This window comes from Falco biarmicus, unplaced genomic scaffold (genome assembly GCF_023638135.1).
Source record: "Falco biarmicus isolate bFalBia1 unplaced genomic scaffold, bFalBia1.pri scaffold_27, whole genome shotgun sequence".
Lineage (NCBI taxonomy): Eukaryota > Metazoa > Chordata > Aves > Falconiformes > Falconidae > Falco > Falco biarmicus.
In genome coordinates this window covers 2,895,014-2,910,844 of record NW_026611833.1, presented here as the reverse complement: position 1 = coordinate 2,910,844, position 15,831 = coordinate 2,895,014, and positions in this window count along the sequence as shown.

Here is a 15,831-nt window from a genome sequence, read left to right as displayed (position 1 = left end):
CTCGGAGGGGCTGCGCGACATCCCGGTGCGGCAGCGGCCCTTCCCGGGGCTCGCCCCCCGTCTGGTCTTAGGTGAACATATTCACCTAAGAATATGTTCAAACATAGCTTGAGATATGCTGCTCATCACGTCAAGAAAAATGTCTAGCTTAATATCAAACTAGCTAAAGTGCAGTCACTGGGGAATATCTCGGTGCTTGTAAACTTTAATTTAAAGAGTGCTACGAGGCAGGATTACCTGATAACCAGTACAATTGGAACAGCAGTATACCCCCTCTTTTTTGAAGGAAGACTGTAGGTCATTTTGAACAGCATAGAATCATAGAATCATTTAGGTTGGAAAAGCCCTTTAAGATCATTGAGTCCGGTCGTTAACCTAACGCTGCCAAGCCCACCACTAAACTGTGTCCCTGAGCACCACATCTACACATCTTTGAAGTGCCTCCAGGGATGGTGAGGCCACCCTGAAACTTCCCTGGGCAGCTGGTTCCAGTCCTTGACAACCCTTTCAGTGAATAATTTTTTCCTAATGTCCACTGAAAACCTCCCCTGGGGCAACTTGAGGCCATTTCCTCTTGTCCTATCCCTTGTATCCTTGTTGGATCTGGTAGAAATGATCCCCAAATGGCAGTGTGTAAAGGATTAATTTAAATTCCAGATTCCGGTTGCCTGGCATTAGCAAAAATAAAGCTTTTGTGTTATTTCTCTTAACAGTTAAAAATTAGATGCAGGAAAAATAAAGAGAAACACTTTAAGTTCTGAATTCCCCCCCCCCCCCCCCCCCGGCCCCCCATTTACATTTTGGTAAGACAGAACTAATTTGCTCTCCTATCTGCTGTGCATCCTGCTGCTGAACTAATCTTTTCTATGCCCTAGCTTGTTATTAGCCTTGCTTGCTTATTACGGAAAGACTTACTTTCGAGGACTCCTTTTAATTCCATTTGCTACTACGCTGCCTTTTGTCTTAAATGTTATTTTTTTGTAGCGTCCTTTGAAAGATTCTTGGCCTTTTCTAACCTGGGACAAATTTATAGTAGCCTGATCTAGTTTTCCTAATCACGAATGATCTTCCCAGCCGGATATGTTCTTTGTCTTCTTCCTAACTTGATTCAGGACACATTCTGTTTTAAAGTGCCCTTACCCTTGAGCCATTGTGCTGGGATTTAGTGTATTGACCCAAACTCTAGTAGATTTTTCTTGAGGCTTTTCTGTGTCACTTTGCACAGCACTGGTAAGATACCTGCTGTCAAAGTGCCTGCATTTTAGTAATAACACCTTGGCATTGTTAAAGTAAGTATGTTTAAATTTTCCTTTGGCCGACTTACCTGTTTTAATTCCTTAAGTATTCAGATTTGTTCTGAGACAGGTCGAGGAAAGGAGCACTTGTTCTTTACAGAGGATGAAATAGCAGAAATAAATGTGTAAATAGGCATGACCATTAGGCCGTTAGGGGTGTTTCTATGGGTATGCCTGCTATGCCCAGAATGGTGTAAGAACAGTAATCCGCTTTGCAGATTTGGCTGTATGACCTATCACTATGTTTAGAGGTGCAGGCATCAATAGATGCAAGTGTTTCCACAGAATTAAGAAAACCATCTTGGCCATGCAGTCCAGCCATAAATGATGCCGAGAACAACAAATAATAGAAAAAAAAATGTCTTTCAGAGGCATATGAGTAAATAGAGTATTCTGTGCTGTCCTGTACACGCATGTGTACACATGTATTCGTAGCCAGTGAGTTGTGGCTCCTAAGCCTGATTTAAAAACTGAATGAGTTCATTATAATCCCCTCCTCCCCCACCCTCCCCCCCCCCCAAAAAAAAAAAAAAAAAAAATCTCTGAGGAATCAATCTAATCTGCTTTACTAAATGAACATGTGAAAGTGCTTACCAGGGATAAACCTGGGGACTCTACATATTTCTCTCTTTTTCCTCCAACAGAATGAAAACACCTTTGAGACAATAAAGGATTTGGAAGAGGAGCCAGTGTGTCCCATTCAGTATTCTCTGTGTATCTGCATGCACCGCTTCCCCTGTTTGGTTTCTGATCGAGACGGGAAGGACAGGGAGGGTGTAAGGACATTGCAACTCTCAGAGAGAAGATAGGCTTTTGTGCTGGCTTCAGGCAGTTCTGAGCTCTTTGGGGCTTAAATCTCCCCAGGATGGGTGTGATGTTGTCTACTCCAGGGCAAATGGAGAGGAGGAGGGGTGCCTGGAGGGAGCACCCCTGGCGCAGGGGACACCCTGAGCATCAGAAGTTCTTGGAACCAGTGATGACTAGAGCTGTGACCAGGGGGGACCTCTCAGATTTCTCTGCATGTGGTACCCCAGTTGCTGGGACATACATGAAGCAGAGATTGTGCGGTGTGGTGGGAGGGTGACTTGGTTTGCAAAGGGGGAGCTCAGGCCAAGCCCCTGCAAGGCAGGTAGAACTGCAGATCCTCCCTGTGCTTCGTGTTCACCTTGCCTATGGCAACCTGCCGCAGAGAAGCTGAGCACAGCCCTTTGCTGACGCCCAGCAGCTTGTGCTCCCTGCTGTGCCCCTCTGAAATATTTTGGTTGATCGTCATTTCATGGCGAGCTCTATTGTCCCCACAGCCAGGGCTACTGCAGCAGTAGCAAACCAGGGCTTCTAGTTCCTCCCCGACGCCTGCCTTCTTTCCCCTCTGCATCTCCCCAGCTCTCACAGAGGAGGGGTTGCCAGTGGTGCCTTCTCCAGGCAGGGCACATCTGCAGCTTCCATTGAATACCCTCCTTCCCTTTGAAAGCCCTGCCTCTTTCTGGCAGGTGGGGTTTGCTCATTTCCATGAGCGCTTTTGCAGGTGGTGGTGACATGGGAAGGAAAGGGACATACAGTGCTGGAGGTAAAGAGCCGCTGCGCGTCTGTTTACACCGTGTTTGTACAGCTGAGGTGGGTACAAATCACGGGTGGCTTTGCTGGAGAACTTTGCCAGGGATATAACTGACCCCCTGTTTGGGAGTCCCAGAGCAGCACGTTCGGTAACAGGAGATCGCTGCGCTGCCTGCCCTTGCCGTTGCTGTTGCGCATGCGGCAGTAAACACCTCCTCTGCACAAAACTGAGTCCGGGTAGAGTCCACGGAGACAGTGTTGGTAAGAATCCCAGGTGCTGCAGAAAAGCAGTCTGAGGTCTCAGCTGAGCTGTACTGCTTCAGAAGGGAGATTAGCCATAGATAGGTACGTGCTTTCTTTCTCAGAGAGGGGGAGGATGGTGTGGGATAGTCCTTTGCTCAGTGGTCCTGTGGGCATGTGCACTGGAGAGGAGCCATCACAGGCCACCTCTTCCTGAGCAAGCCGCCACTGTGGGAGGCACTGAGATGCTCAGCAGAGGCAGTTTAGGAGCGACAGGGGTGGCTGGTGATCTGTCCCGCTGCTTGGAGGTAATCCCCTCCATACAACCCTGAGATGCAACGTACCCAGCTAGAGGGAATCCCAGTAGAGGTGGATGATGAACACGTGCAGGTATTGCTCCCCAGCAACATGCGAAAAAATTCATCAGCAGTACATATCCTGGCATGTAGCCGTTCATATGGAAGGTGAAGATTTATGGTTTTTAGTGTAAGTCACAAGTTGTTGGACAGTCTGTTTTGCCTTGGAACGAAACCATAAAATTAAATTTCGCGAAGCAACCCGTGTTTCACATCCGTGGACAAGGTGAAATGCCCTGTGCGTGAGAGCGTTTCTCATCAGCGCGGATCTTTGCTGTCTCTAAAGCAGTGCAGGCTGGGGCTGTGGGGGCTACTGGAGACATGCAGCCCGCCTGCACTGCAGGAAGGTCATTCTGGTCTGACTGTCAGCTGGAGCTGTATGTTGTACAATATTGTACGTGTTGTGCCAAGCTTTCTGCAGGTAAAGAAAGCCGCAGTCATGTATTTGACAACAGCAATCATAGGTGATGCTGTGAAGAAATTCAGGGAAAATCTGCGGCGCATGTGATTTTGACTACAACCGAGCTGTAGTTTTGACTTGTCTTGGTCACTTTAATTAGTAATGTGTCATTAATTTAAAAATAACCGGTGCAGTTAAAGAGCATGGGTGTTGGTCAGAAAGGCCTGGTTTCTCATGTGTAAATGCACCAAGTCAGAGGCACTGATGCAAGTGCCTGGATGAATCGGTAAAACAGGGCTGGGCTAGCCAGGGCTGGCACGGGCAGCGTGTGCAGCATGTAGTGGTTTAGGCAATAGCTCTAACTCAGAGTTATGGTGGAGGTGCTGAATGTGCTTGGGTTTGGAAGCACACGGTCTTTGTTAGCTTCAACGGAAACTGCAGGATTCTGCTGTGCAAATCAATGAAACTGTGAGATACAATCCACTGTTCAGGAAAGTCAGAACACGTTTGTGAGGAAGTCTCTGTTGGGAGGTAAAGCCGCTGCTGAAGCAATAGCAGCGACGGAGCGTGTGTAAAAGAGCCTGGGGAGACCCGCAGCCTTCTGGAGCCAGGCAGAGTATTTAGGTTTGCATAACGCCGTCCAGCTTTACCCCCAGCACTGCTGTGAAGTGTCGCACCTCATCTGAAACCAGCAGGCAGGGAAATAGGGAAGTGATTCTCCCTTCCCCGCCCTGAGGAGGAATGTGGCCTCTAGAAATGCTGAGGGACTTGGTACTTTATGCAGTAAGATTTGCACATGTATTTTGCCAGAGATACCGAGGCTAGAAAAACGTGGCAAGCAATCATTCTATGTTGAAGACACCCATCATTAGAAATTATACCTATAAGCACTTTTCAGCTGCAGCGCTAGGACTCCTGGAATAAAAGGGGTTTCAGCACCAGCTGTTTCCCTTTGAACTGGTGGAAATTAAGTGTCAGGATTACCTGCTCCTCTGCTGTCAGACAAATGGCGTGTGAGGTGAGTTGGGAGGAGCTATGAAGATGCACAAAAGCCTAGGTGAGCTGAAGACGACCAGATGTCAAGTTATCAATCTGCATTATCTGTGCTCCCGGGAGCCTGGGAGCCCAAGCCCGTGTGCCGCCTCCTCCCAGGTGTGCTTCCTAGTGAGAGGATCCTTAGCCCGAGTGGGGCGGCTGTGGTTTGTCTGTGAACCTGTGGGCAAGGGTCAGGAGGCAGAGGAGAGCCTGACGGGGAAGAGCCCGTTTGTCGTGTCAGAAGCAGATGGTCCCTGTGTGAGGCCACTGACACCAGCCCCCCGGTTCCCGTGAGAGTTGCCCCCCTGAACGCAAAGTGCCAGGGCCGGGAAGGCTGGGCTGGGGCTCGGGCTGGGGCTGTGTGGGCGTTTGTGTCAGTCCGTGAGTGACCTCTCCCTGCCCCTCGCCTTCCCAGCCCGGCCTGAAACGGGTTTTGCTCGTCTGTTGCGCGCTGTGAGAACCGCTGGGTGCTGGGGGAGCGGGGAAGCAATGGCAGCCGCTCTCATGTAACCCACCCGCTGTCACCCTGGGATGTGCCATGTTGTGTCAGCGTCACTCCAGTCTGTGAGCAGCAGCTGAAATACCGACAGAGAAGGGAGAAGAAACCCAGGGTGCAACTCTTCTGGAGAGCAGCCGATAGCACTTGCGCTCTGTTTGTCTTGTTCCATGTCAGTAATACATTTATATAACTTTTCGTAGTGATTTTTTTTTCTTTTCTACAAGATCTCTTCTACAGGATCCGTATCGCAATGTCTGGAAGTAAAATTCAGTTTTCCAGCAACATCAGTGGGTCTTCTGCTCAGGCATCTATTGTCAGGGCAGCAGTTTGACTGAAATACTCTGTCTAGATCCATGTCTAGAGACACATTTGTGTCGGGCAAGGAATAAAGCTGGGGTCTTGAAGATTTCAAGCCTGTGACTTTGTTGTTCGTGATTTTCTGTGCACAACACATAGGGAAACGGAAATTGCTGGAGGAATCCTGTGTGGCGCACAGTGTGTCAGAGATACAGAGGTGTATATCTACGTATGAGAGAGGTTGTGCATGTTTAAGAAACAGGAAGGGCCTAGTTGTGACCATATGTAGTGATTTTCAGCAAATGTCCCTTATACATTAAAAGGTATAATGCCCTGGAAGAAAGGAATTCACACAGATGCATCTTAAATCTGTATTATGATAATTTTCTCTCGGAGTGCACAAATTTGAGGGGATGTTTTATTTTGTGTTAAGATTTTTGTCACAAGTAGGATGATTCAAGATGCACTCTAGGTGTAAATAAGTAGTATTAAGTCACGCTGGTTATAAAAATGTGTGGTTTTTCACTGCAGGTGAGAACTCAGGATCTACCTTTCATATGTCATCATCAGCTGAAAAAGACGACGTGAAGGATGGCATTGAATATTGTGGGGTGCGGGTATGTGAACCCAAATATTTTGGATTACAGTCTGATTCAGTAAGTTGTACTATACACTAAGGTTAAGAAAACTTACCAGTCAGTGAATAATGCTGAAGGGAGAGTCCTGTAGGTGAAGGCTGTATCACAGTCTGAAGGAAAGTTGGATACAGTCTTCTTATGGTGGGGTAAAATCCTTGTCACTATGCCGGATGCTTGCTGTTACACTGATTTGGTTTCAGTTGGTTTGCTTAAATTTTGAGGGGTGTTTTTCCTCTTGTGCACTGCTGAGAAACAGTGCGGGCAAATGCGGGTTTTTTTGCCTGTGCAAAATGCACGTTCAAGTGAAGAGGGAGATTTGTCTGTAATAGGCTGATCTGTTTGATGAAACATGCCGGTCTTCCTCTTTGTAAGACAAAGGTCAAAGAGAACGCCTTGAAATGTGGTGACCTTTCTGAGGCTTCCCCAGCCTCTGCAAAATATGCTCTTGTTTGGCCACGTGAAGTGTTTGAAAAGGGTTTCTCAGAGGGTATCCTAGAGGGGAATAAGGCAGGCGTCCTGCTTGTGTTGGGCATGCGGGGCAGGGCTGCGCAGCGGGGTCTGGCGTCCTCTGGAACACCCGAAGGGACAGCGTAGCAAATGATTTCCACCCCACAGCCGGGCATCACGAGAGAGGGACGTGCCTAATTCTAGCAGGCAAAGCGCAGGACTTAAGCCTGTTGCAAGGCGGTAGTAGTTGGCCAGTGAGCTTGGGAAGGGGGAGGGTGAGACAGGTGGTGGCTGGCTGAGGTGCTCCTTCCCTCTTGTGAGCGGAGGGGTCTTTGCCGCGGGGGAACAGGGCCTGGCTGACGAGGGGAGGGCGAGGAGCGTGAGGGTCTCAGCCCGCTGGGACACCAAGGCTGCAGGCCCTGTTCAGAAGGCACCACGAGCCGAGGAGGCGTGTGGGGAGGGAGCGTGTGGGCAGGACTGTGACACGGGGCAGAAGCAGTCGGAGCTGTTGAGAAACAGCGTGGGGACAGGGGCTTGAGGGGGCTGGGTAGGGTTAAGGCATGGTGCGGTTTTCCTGCAAGCTTGGGTTCCTGATTCCTGGGATGAGGGCAGGAGCAGGCAGGTTTCCCTAATAAATCCTTTCCTTTGCACCTTGGAGTGGAATTTATTATTTCGGAAGCTTGGGTGAAGAAATAATCCTCCCTTAGCCAGTTCTCTGTGTGGTGAACGGTAAAAAGCTTGTCATGTTCATTCCCCTTGGGTTAGCTTAGACGGCCGGGGACTGTAAAATGCCAGACGGTAGAGCGCGATGGAGGGAGGAGGGTGGGTGAGGAAAATGTTGGCAGTTTAATGAAAAATGGTATTAAAGCAATAAACCGTGAAAAATAAGCATGCTCTGTGACAAGCGCTGGCAGTTACAGAAAGCGAGCAGGCGAAAAGGTAAAAGCAACCCTAATGCCTAGGCAAATCTAACCCAAGAAACTGCTGTCTCTGAGTCCTTCTCTTGTTAAGAAGATGGTGTGCAGTGAACCTTTCATTTAGTATCCCTTGATTTTTGTAGTGAAAATGGCTTTCAAAATGCCTTATTTCTATTATAGGATGAGTTTGCAACAGAAATTGCATAGATTAACTGTAATATTTTTTCTTGATAATCTTTCTGTCTGTACCTGTTTACTTAAGGATAAATATATTTTAGAAACTACCAACTTGATAGAAAAAACCAGCACATGAAAATCACACTGATAAGGCAGAAATTTTACATCAGAAATTTCACAGCAGAAAATGAGGAATTGCACAGTGCTGACAAGCAGTTAAGTCCAAAACCTTGGGAAGAAAGATATGCAAGAATGTGAGTTGAAAATGAGAAAAGGGAATTGAAAACAAATTGTAAAAATGTTACAGCAGAGCTAAAGCAGCTGCTTGGTGAAATTCATGAAACTGGGAAAACTCCTTCCCTTGTGGAAGAAATGTCAGAAGATGGCTTCAGTGCTGAGCTGAAGAGTTCTCATGTTGTTTTGTCTCATGCAACAGAATCAAGTAACAACTTAGAAAGTAAAGGTGAATTTGGAGATACTAAACTTATGCTAGGTGGAAAAGTACCCAAAATGGAAACTGTAATCCGAGTCTTGGTGTCCTTTCTGATCAAGATAACTGAAATGCAAACATGGAAGATACCTGGAGTACAGATGAAGAAGATTGCACAACCAATATCAGTGATACAAAGATGCCTCTAGCAAAAGGAGAGAGAGAAAAAAAGCGCCTCCTATGGAAATGGAAGAGAATGAAAATGGAAGTAGTAGAAATGCAGTGGGAGGTCCTGAATACTCCCCGAGATACAGCTTTAAAACAAGTCTTTCGGATGACATTTCTAATATTATTCCTAAAATAAGACAGTTCCTACACGTGGTGAAAATGCATTTCTTGTAACAGAGAGGGAACTTGGAAAAGACTCTGGATTTGCTTTATCGACAACAAAATAGGAGAAACAGAAATGGAAAGTCTTTGCAAGTGCTCAGCAATCATGTGTCATGCTGAAAAGGAATCTTGATGAAGAACTAAAACAAGATACGGGAAGATTTAAGGGTAAGGTAGGAATGCTGCAAGTAGTAGTCCTGGCTTTGGAGAAAGAGAAGGTACAGCTGCCAAAAGAGGTAGTTCACCTGCTACTCCTTTATTCTTTAATCTCGCTCCGGATCAATGGTCCTGTTCACTTCAGCTATTTGTCACGACGGGAAGATGCTTCCTACAAACTGGGTTTTGTTCTAATGGAAATAGGTGACTGGTGAATAAAGAGGGCAGTGGAGAGTTGTCTTTTTCCCCATTTTTGGAAACCGGAATGCATTATTGTTCCAGTTTAACAGCAGGTGGCACTCGGTTCCAGTGCAAGTAGTTATCACTTCATTGCCATAAAAAGAAATCCATATAAATATGTCGGTTCTGATTCTGAATCAAAGAATGAAAATAGCTTCTGAACAGGGTCTTGACTATTAATTCATGTGCTGTGCTATCTGCATGGTGTGTCTTCATTGTCTTTTGTGAAAGTTCCTCTTTCCTGTGAAACCATTTGTGTTTGTGGGTTTGGGATCTTTTTTTTCTTTCCTCCCCTTGTTCAGGGAGCAGTAGCCCAGCACAGTCCCACTTGATTTTTTTCTGGTGGTGTTACAACTAACGCTGCAGTCCTTCTAACTGTCCATCTGTAATGCTTTCACTTTTTTGTTGTTCATGTTTTAAGAGACACTATTGTTTCCTTTCTAAGGGCTGTATTTTTGTTATGTCTCTCATGATGAGTGAATTTGAAGAACTCTCAATGACATAATACACACTGTAGTGTAATTTTGTGAAAATGCTTCTCTATGGATTAAAAAAAAAGATTTCATTTTGTATTATTTCAAAGGTAAACCCTGAATCAATCCATCTTGGGTGTGGTGTTTCTGTCTTCTAGAAATACTAAGAAATACATGAAGCTTAACTTTGTTTTTATAGGTTGAGAAGAAAAAAGCAAAGAAAGATGTTCAAGAGCACAGGCGGTGGCAAAACAGGAATGCCTGGATAAATTAAATACGCCACCAGGCAACATGACTAATTGGCAAATGAAGCAAAAGATTACTCTGAGGAAGAACGCCTGTTTGAAAATGGAGAATGAAAACACTGTAGCAGAAAAAACCAAAAAGAGTTTTTCATCTGGGGAGAGCTCAAAATTGATTAAAATGCCAATGAAAGGGTAAGCCAAGGAAATAATCTCTAATTCTTAGTTGTAGTGCTATGTAAGTGTCTTAGGTTTTCTAATACTGTAGTAGTTGAAGTAGTTTCCCCAGGGGTGAAAGCCCTAGTGAGTAGTCCACCGCTTCTCAAAAAGCAAAGAAAATTTCTCTTTAGAAAACACGGAGCTCACGATGGAGGTTCAATTTTATTGCCTGCTCTAAAAAAAGAAAAGGGGACAAAAAAAGAAAACAAAACCCACCCAAATTCCTGTGATTTACATGTTAATACTGAGGCAAAATGCATCTTCAAAACCAGAAAGAAAAGCAGACTGGAAAAAGCAGTTACTTTTGTAGGAAACGGCCACCTAGAAAAGAAAAGTAGGAACTTGGGGTTTGCTACTACTCCCTTTTCTAGGTGATTTTAGTGATCTCCGTGCAGTTGGTGTTTTCCTTTTCGTTAAGTTAATATGCCCTTTGTCAGGGGAAGATGATATTACCGAACCGGTCTCAAAAGTCTAAAGAAGGCACACATCTTTTTATGTAAACCTAAGCAGGAGTTTTTTCCTGTCTGTCCTTCAAGGAATCTCTGCTCTAGATGCTTTCTGTACCGTGGCTATTTGGATATAGTCCAGCTTAACCTGGATCTAGCGCAGATTCCATGTGTCCCCCTCACTCCTAGGGGCAGGTTTTTTAAGCACTTGGGCATCTTCCATGATCTTTGCAGTCAAGTCTGTGGTTTTATCATAGATATTTGTCGTCTCAGTTGTTTCTGGACATCATCTTAAGTATGTCTGTTTCACAGAAATACTTTTTGCAAACCTACTCACTCGGTGATTTTTTTCTTTCTTTCCGTGTAATGCACTAAAGTTGCCCTGAATGCCAAAGGTGCAAAGGAAAGTAAAAGACAGCCTTCAAAGCAGAAGGCTCATCAGCAGATGAGCTCTTCCAGTGGCAATCATGGTCAAGTACCGGACGATAGCACGTCCAGTGAAACGTCTCAGGATGAAGGAAGGTATGCATATAAGGAATGTTGAAAATAAAACTTCCTGATAAAAACTGACCTGAGAGCTGGAGGCAAGTTTGGGGGTTTTGTTGTATTTTGGGTTTTTTGGCAAATCTGATGCATATGAAGATTCTTAGTCTTTCGTGTGACCACACTACCTGATGCGCTTTGTGTTGACAAACACTTCTTTTTTGTTTAGAGTGCCTTGAGCATGCTGGCCAAGTCAACAACGAGGCCACGTGCACAAATTCTGATTAATTACATGAGTGTGTGCACAGGCATAGAAGTATTACATGTGTTTAAAAAGGGCGAGGAGAGACTTACAGAAAAGCAAAATTCCTCTTTCACTGCAGGTATCTCAGGATTTTTTGCCCTGCTCCCCGCTCCACCTTTTCTCTTGCAGCTGCGGACCCTCCTGACTTCTTGCCCACCCTGAACTTACCTGTGTGGGTTGTGGCCAAGTGAGAAAGAGAAGTTGTTGACACTGTTCAGCACTAGCTAAAAATCTGGTGTGTTATCACCGCTGTTTTGGTCAGAAATCTAACACACAGCGCTGCGTGGGCTGCTGTGAAGAAAATAAACTGCATCCCAGCCAGACCCAGGACACCAGAGAATCCAAAATTACAGTTCTTTGACCTAGGACACCAGAGAATCCAAAATTACAGTTCTTTGACCTGTAGGAGAAGGATTCTCAGTACTGAAGAGAGCTAAACCCCTGGTATTAAACAGGGAATGCACGTAACCGTAGAGCTACGTGTCTGTAGCTGTAAGATTTCTGTCACTTTGTGTGAAGCTGAGAGAATAGTTCTTTCAACTACTTGCTTAATATCTTGCAGAAAAAATAGCCTTCCAATAGACATAATGGTAGACAGTAACTGTTTCAGTCTTCAACTACATCTAACAAAGTTGTTATACTAGATTTTAGTTTAATTCATTTCTGCAGTGAAGTTTTCAAAGCAACTGTAGTGTTATTCATAATCAACGTAAGCATTTCAGTACTGAAATATATTTCTGTTTTCTAGACCTGCAGCAACAACCGGGAGTGAAAAGAACAAGGTACTGTAAAACTGGTTCCTTGATAAACGGTTTCTATCAGTTTTTAATCACTTAAATGGGAACTGTGTTTATGTTGTTGTGATAAAGAACTTAGTCCCAAAATAGGATTACGATCAAAGTTTGCAATTTATTAAGCAAATAGAGGCAAGCAAAGAGCGCTGGGTGCGCCGGGAGCCTCTGCTCCTCCAAGACGCGCGCTGTACAAAGTTTATTTTTGGTTTATATTTCCTAAACTAAGACATATTCCTAGCTATTTCTAAGAAAGGGTCGGTTTGTCTCAATGGGTCCTTGGAACAGGCGTGTACTTCGTGGCGCGTGCTCTTTCTATCTCTGAGGGTCTTCTTAACCCCTGTCTGGCGGTCGGTGGATGAAGTCAGCAGTCTTCCTCGGCTCACCCTTAGGATGACCCTAGATTTTACGCGTGCGCCCTGTAAACTTCTCTTACTTAACACTCTGCTGTTAGCAGCTCAGCCTGCATATCAGGGTGTGTAACCAGATGTCCTTTTTAAGATACAGAAATGAGGTATGTAGCCAGATGTTCTTTGCAAGATACAGGAACTATAGACATTGATCACTGTTTTTCTTAAGCGTGTGGTTATACAAGGGTCTGTCAGACAGAAGGTTACATTTCATCCTGCGGTCCTAGCATTGTTCTATATCGACACGAATCAAATGCACACATTTCACCATCCCCCATCTTCTTTTTTATGGTATTGATTCGTGTTTTCATTTCCAGTCGAGTCAACACTTGTCGAATTGGTGTCAATTTTGGATCTTTTTTTGTTTTTATTATCATCAGGGAATGGGTTTTCTCTTTCCCTGGTTCTGGGTGAACAGGTACCGCAGATATTTGTATCCCTTGTATAACCGAGTGTATTAATCTGATAAAACAAGGTGTTAAACATGGAATGATTAGCAATCCTCCACATATCCCCAATACAATGATCCCAATTTTAGTAAGCCAACCACCGCCTATAAATTCCGCCCGCCCCCCCCCCCCCCCCAATCCTTCTAGATTGATTACATTCCAAGTTTGAACTGGGACATGTGGAATTTTCTTCATTTCTTTTATCAGCTGATTTACGGCTTTTCCTTCATCATCAATCTCTAAACAACAATTACCAAGGTTAAATTTTCCGCAGACGACTCCTTCTTGTGCTAACAAACAATCCAGAGCTAAGTGATTTTGGTATTTTGTTTTGCAATTAATCCAAGTGCATCTCCGGTTTTATTCACAACTATTTCTACTACAGCTTGTAGCCTAATTACTCTATTAAGCATATATATTGGGGTCCTATAACCCCAGGATCCATCTTCTGCCCACGTAGCTGGATCATAATAGGCAATGATTCTTTCAGGAGGCCATTCATTATATTTCCAATTTCCATTTGTAAGCTTCGTTTATGGCGCCTTTTCCTTAGCTCATCAGCTTCAGCATATACTGGGACCCCTAATCGCTCTCCCCGAACTCTGGGTAACAGGAAAAAACTGGGTCTTATAGTTCCTAATACACAGGATCCTGTCCAATTCTTTGGTAAATATGCATAGGCTAGTTTGCCACAAATCCAGTAACGTCCTTCAGGAGTTGGCCAACCGTTTGGTGTGTTTGTTCCATTGGTCCAGTTCTTAAATTGATGATTCATTTCCCGTGGGTTTCCCCATTTATCCCAGCTATTCTGAGTTTCATTCCATAGGTAACCTCCTTCACACTCCAGGTTACCTACTTGTCTTCGTTTGGTTTTTTAGATTTTGCCAACAACGTCTTCCAACTATACTCGTTTGGAGTACCCATCGTTGTTTTCTATTACCCTTTTTCATTGTTTCCCATGCTTGGGGATTGCTGATGTTGCTCTCCATAGCCTCCCATGGCCATCGTTCACCTTGATTTGTTCCACCACAAACATAACAATTAGTTATATTCAATGACTTAGCAATGTATTCAGCAAGATTTATAAATAGATTTTTAGCAACTGTGGGAATTTCGTATTTTACTCCTGTTTCTATTTCATGATAAAATGAGTTGAATAACAGTCTATGTTGCACTGACTCTTTTATCCTTTCTTTGATTTTAATATTAATAACTACACCCGGGTCTTTTCCAGGTCCATATATCTTAAGTCCAATTTTGGTTACTTTCTTCTGTTTCCAAATCTCTAAATTTATAGGGTTAAATTTACTAGATTGCAGGTACGGGTTGTACAATTACTGTCTGTTTGTACCCTTGTGATTGAAGCTTGTAAACTTCCACGTGGATTACCATATCCCCAGCCTGCAGTATCCCAACATACACAGGACCATCCCCTTCTTCGGCATAGGTGTGCCAATTGATACCTCGCGGTTTGACTAGGTACATGATCAGGGTTTATTTGACATTGACGTCCGCCGGGGCAGATGTATTTTGGTTGATTACTATAGTACCGTCTCCACTCCAAACTCCCACAATTAGTGTCTGGATCATCATCTATAATATCACATGCATCAAAGATTACTGATACTGACGTGTTCAAATTGGTTATAACCCGACTTGTTCCAATTAATCTACCTACTTCCGAATTTGTCTTAATTTCCACCCAATATTGAGAAGGGAGTTCTTTTGGATCATAGCAGACGGTCCTGTTACCTTTTCTGCACAGAGCATACTGGGTTTGGTTATGAATGCAGTTTCCTATTTTCTGGTCTTTACAGTCATAGACAGTATGATACACCAAGGTTTGGGAACTTACCCGTCCCCTTCTAGTAGTTACTATACATTGATTGCAGTTGTTGGTCGTAGCCTGGGTTAAGGAACTCACCCCAAGCAGGACTAGAAGAGGTCCGGTAAGGGCTATAGCGATCGATGGTCACAGCCCGAAGGGGTTGCAGCCCTTGGCAGACCTTCCAAGCCGCAGCACCAGTTCCCTATGCGGTCTTGCCCTCTTCGTTAATCTTAAGGGATCGCCTCTTTTAAACAGCCAGATGAGATAATTTGTATGCTGCGTCCCAAAAATTTTGGTATATATTGTGGATAGCTTATTACTGCCTCTTATTTCCTAAAACCACTTCTTGATTAAATCAACAACAATAAAACCTTACCCAGGGTAGGTTATGGAAGGGGGTGGTGGCTTTGTATCGAATACACCGAAACTCTAAGCTGTTATTTAGATAGTGTTCCTGTCCTCCTCCTGGGGAAGTAATATACTTAAAACATTTGGAACACTTAGCCCTTAAAAATAAACAACACTGTTTACACGACGGACAGGCACTAGTACCGGCTCCTCTCCAGGGGCTTGAGAGGGTACGACTTTTTGTCAATCCTCGTATACATTAATACATTACTGGCTCTTAACTGTTCCCGGTTACTGCTTAATTCTACAGGAGTAATTACAATGAAATTCCCACAGCAACTTAGCTTATGCTCTTTGATGAAGGCTTCGTCAAGTTCTTCTGATGGTTAGTTTAGTTCTTCCTGGTTCCGATGTTATTTTCCACTCCTTCACCAGACCTTTTACTCGCGAAACATGTGGCCATCCTTTCTCAGCAGTTCTTACAGCTGTTTCTGTAGTTAATAAAACAAGAAAAGGTCCTTCCCAGTGAATAGTGAATGCCGTACCACTTATCTAAAGGATGACACACCTATGTTTAGTTGAAAGTCGGGAAATGTCCAAGGACCCTTATTGCCACATGACGGATGCACAGACTGCTAAGTCCTTGGGTTGATTACCTTTAGAAGGGACATTTTGTCTTAGATTCCTGTTGTACATGCGATGTGGCGAAGATGGAGACTTTAAACATGGCCGCTAAGGAATAGAGTCTGCGTAGAGACAACTCCTCA